Here is a 5,000-nt window from a genome sequence, read left to right as displayed (position 1 = left end):
GGTAGTAAGGATATTTTAACAATATTAATTCTTCCAGTCCATGGATATAAGATATATATCCATCTCTGTCTGATGTCGTTATGATAATCTGGTTATTATTTAACAGGACAGGAGGAAACGAAAAACCAAATAATATAGGCATGCCATTTATACAGCTTTGCCAAAAACCGCACTTAACATTCTCCAAGTCTGTTCCCCACTGATTGATGGGGGAAGGGACTAGACAAAGGCAGTTTAGACGCATGCCCAGTACGTTCTGAGTGATGTGGAAAGGTGCCCACCTGTATGCCAGTCATACCTGGGAACAACTTAGTGGCTGGGATGGGCATGGCTACTGCAAGCACGTGAAACCTCAATATTTAAACTTCCAAACAAAGAAGTGAGCTTCTCTCTGTTCTCTCTCTGGAGCACTAGGTTTCTGGTTCTCCTGTGGCAGGGATGCTCTCCCCTGCACCCACATGGCATATGGCCATGTTGGACTCCACACCTGGACTAATAGACTTTAATAGATTACACACGGTTGCAATATGTAATGGAAACAGTGACCTTGTATATGGCTAGTGGAACCTCAGCTACACCTTTTCCAGTCCTGGCTTACTGGGCAGGGGACTTTGAGACCCTAGAAATGCAACATCATGCAAATAAAGCCTTCTTCCACATCCCATCCTCCAGTGAGGCCTTCTGAAAATTCTTCTTTCAGCTCCACACCAATAACCTCACTCCCCTGAATGACAGGGCAGGGGTGGGGGGGTTGATTCTCTGAAAACATATCCATCCTAGGCTCATAATCACTGGGGTATACTTTATTGAAGAAAAAATTTAATGTATCTTGAGTTTGAGTACTGTGATATAACATTGTCAAAGTTGAAGTTTCAATTAAAAATTAGTTTCAGCAAATCTTATTTATCTTACTCATTCTTTTTGAATATATTATTCATATTTTTGTTTCACTTTTCTCAAAATTGTCATTTTATAACACAGAGGCTCCTATCACCTACATACTAATCATGTTGTTACATGTCAAACATATCTGAAACAGACATTTATTCCTCATTTTAGAAAACCACAAATACCAGAACAGGACAAATGAGAATTTAGTCAAATATACTTTCAGTGAGATCCAGAGAGCTTTCTTTCTTTGAACTAAAGTTGCATTTAAATATTGTGTGGTATGGAGAGAATAAATATAAATTATTAATCATTGAGATACATTAATCTTAATCCATATTAATCTGTTAATCTTGAACTACCAATTTCTACCTATACATTAATCTATCTACCTATTTGTCAATACATACCATTGTCTTCACATTTAATTCTATGTTATTTTTAATTAATATGGTTTCTGCATTACATTGAGTACAGAATGTAATGATGTAACCTAATGCATGAAAATAGCCATTAAAATATTTAATCCAAGCCTTAACTGGTTTGGCTCAGTGGATAGAGTGGTGGCCTGCAGACTGAAGGGTCCGAGGTTTGATTCCAGTCAAGGGCATGTACCTTGGTTGTGGGCACATCCCCAATAGGGGATGTGCAGGAGGCAGTTGATAGATGTTTCTTTCTCATTGATGTTTCTCTCTCATCGATATTTCTCTCTATCCCTCTCCCTTCCTCCCTTTTGCTTCAGACATATTCATAATATAAAATTAGCCTTTTCTTCAGGGACTTGAAGATGCATAGTAAGTGCTCAATAAATATTTCTGAATGACTAAAATAATGTTAAGTAGCAAATGGAAATTTTATCTCCTTTTTTTTTTTTTTGGAGATCACTTATTGATTCTTAAGTAAAAGATGATTTTGAGTGACCAAAATTTGTTGTTACTTTTTCCTTGTTCTATTTGTTCTGAGATACTGCATTTAAAATATTTGTTTATAAAAATGGACCTTAGGTGTTAGATGTAGTTAAAAGGCCAGAGAAAAATGTGCAAAAATGGGAAGAAAGACGATATGGGAATTTGTTGTTACTCATTTACAACATATAAAATCAGGGGCATAGGCTAAATAAATAACAAAAGAAGAGACTAGATAATGGAAAATACTATCAGAGGCTCCTTCAGATGAGAGACAAACTGGGAAGATAATTTAGCTAGTTTTTGCTGATAATGTCCCCTTCACCAAGAGAGTAGCTATTTGGCAAATATAACAAACAAAGTTTTTATAAAAAATCTTGTGGAAGAATCTTTTCTTATACTGAGCTCAATTCAGATCTGTCAAGCCTAAGGTTATTAGATAAATTACTAAAAGTGACATATTCATATGTGGATAATTGTCTCCAAAAACCAAATAAGCCAACCAATACTGTGTCTCCTACTACTGGCAAAGAATGAAATTTGTTATAGCACATTTTTATTTTTAGGAAATGATTCAACATGATCTAAATCACTGGGCCTCCAGGAGATACAATGTGATTTGATTAGACTTTAGGTATGGAAAGTATACACCTACTACCATTTCACTCAGTTGATATGGAGGGGCATGGGTAAAGAATATCACTCCAGCAACAATGACAAGACTTGGTTCAAACATAAAATTCACAGTAATCTTCATCTTTTCTATTTTTATTTATTTAATTAATCCAATCTTTCTCTCCCTCCACTGTTTGATATGCTACCAGTCTCTTCCATTGAATTTTTGCATCCAGAGGATAACAGATCCCAGATGGTGCAGGTTACAAAGGTTAAAACAAGTTAGAGGGGGCTATGTCTTTAATGTAGAATATATATAACTATTCTGTTAGGTATTTTTTTCTAGCTCTTTTTATGACAACGGAGTTCCATCTTTTATAATTATTCCCAATAGTAACTAAGTTTGCATCTTAGACTCTTAATAGTATGAAGACATTATCTTAGCTCATAATATTAACAATTTATTGTATATTATTTTATAAATTAGAGAGCATGTTTGATCCATAGTAGAAAGAAATGCCATCAATATATTCTGGATGAATAAGTGGTGTATATAAAATATATGATCTTAACCTACAAGGGAAATTATATATTATGTGTATTACACTTATGTGCCAAGAACATTTGTTATGATTACAGTTGTGTTTCATTAATCATTTTCTTAAAAATTACATGTTGTAATATTGATATATTTTTGTTTCTAAATAAAACTGAGACGCAAGACAGCAAATAAATTATCATGGCTTTAACATCTACAGATGGGCTGAATGGTGACCTGAAAGTAGACCCTCTTAAGTTTTGCTTTTCTTTTAAAACAATGCAAAGGTGTTCATTTGTAGAAGTGTTGGTTGTTTCTCTAACTTCTGCACATAATAAAACTTCATAATGTAGAGGAACCTTCAAAGATATTTTAATTCAACTTCCAATATGATTTGGAAATGTAAGAAGAGAACTCGAAATAATGGACTTGAGTATCGTGTCAGGCTGAGGATCTTTAATCACTTGAATTTCACACAAAGGAGTCTGAAATTGCCTGAGAGTAGAAGTTTAATAGCTGAGGGGTGCTCTATAAAAAATTCTACAGCTATCAGCGGCAATTCAGATATAAGCCAATAAAAGGCAGTTAATGACTTCCAACTGTATTTTAAAACCTGTATTTAGGGTAATTTGTTAAGAATTATAGTTATTTTGTTAGAATAATTTTTATGTAACCAATTCTTTTTAAAATGTCAGTTGAGAAAATGGTATCTGTGTAAACTTATTTTTATTCAGCTTTAAATGGAAGTTGTAAAAATATAATTTGTTTGAAAAAGATATTATATGAAATAGTTTCATCCTGCATTCAACAGGCTATTGAAGAATAGCCTGATGTTTGAAACACTGTCCAGTCTGCAGGGAACTAAAGTTATTCATTCCAAACAGAGCACATTCAGAGTGAGGCTAATGATTTACTTTTTCAAGTGAGCTGTGTCTCTTCATTTATTTTCTTAGTTATCAGCAGTCAAGCTCTCACAGAGTACCTGCATTACCTCACTGGCAGAATCACCTAGAAAGTAAATGTGGATAAATTACCAAGTCACAGATGACAAATGAAAGAAAACTCTTGGGAGGTACTGCCGCTTACATCCAAATTTGAGGTGTCCAAAGAACCAAGATTATAGTAGCTGACTGGAGTCTTACAGCTGCAAGACATGTTTTAACCAAGTGACTGACTTATCACTGAATTCAGACTGATTTCATCAGAAAGATTCTACTCTACACAGACAAGCAAGGGGATAAGTGTATTCAGTTATATAGTATCTTCTATGCCTTTTCTGTGTGCAATGCTATGAAATAAAAATTAACAATAGTGAATAATTTGTACTGAATGCTTTCTATGAACCACTGACCAGCTAAGCAAGAAAATCCTTTTTATTATTGATATTTATATGTAAAGTAAAAGAGGCGTAGAGAGGTTAAATGACTTCCTAGAGTTATTTGGAATTATATCTATTTTTTCTAGTTCTGCATAGATTATTTTATTTGTTCCTCACCAGAACCCATTTTAAAGTAAAAGAACCTGGCTCAAAGAAGATTATTTGTCCCAGCGTGAAAATGAAATTGCCCACTTTAAACAATTAAAAAATTCATCATCTAATCTAAAATGTGTTCAAGAGGGTCACCCATCCCCATGAGAAACTTGTTCACTTCTTCCAGAGAATGTTTTCTTGAGATAACTGATGTTTAGAGGACAAAGTCTCCTTTTTTTTCTTTTCTTTTTTTTGGTTAATCCTCACCTGAGGATATTTTCCAATTGACTTTTAGAGAGAGTAGAAGGGAGGGGAAGAGTCACAGAGAGAAACATCAATGTGAGAGAGAGACACAGCTTCCTGCATGCACCCCAACCAGGCCGGGGATCGAGCCTGTAGCCCAGGTATGTGCCTTGACCAGAATCAAATCTGGAGCCCTTCAGTCCATGGGACAATGCTCTGTCTACTCAGCCAAACTGGTCAGGGCTGGAGGAGAAAGGCTCTTTTTTTTTCTTTCTTGATTAAGGTATTACATATGTTTCCTAATCCCCTCATCGCCCCCCACCACACCCACCACTCACGC

This window comes from Myotis davidii, unplaced genomic scaffold (assembly GCF_000327345.1).
Source record: "Myotis davidii unplaced genomic scaffold, ASM32734v1 scaffold330, whole genome shotgun sequence".
Lineage (NCBI taxonomy): Eukaryota > Metazoa > Chordata > Mammalia > Chiroptera > Vespertilionidae > Myotis > Myotis davidii.
This window is presented reverse-complemented; position numbering follows the sequence as displayed.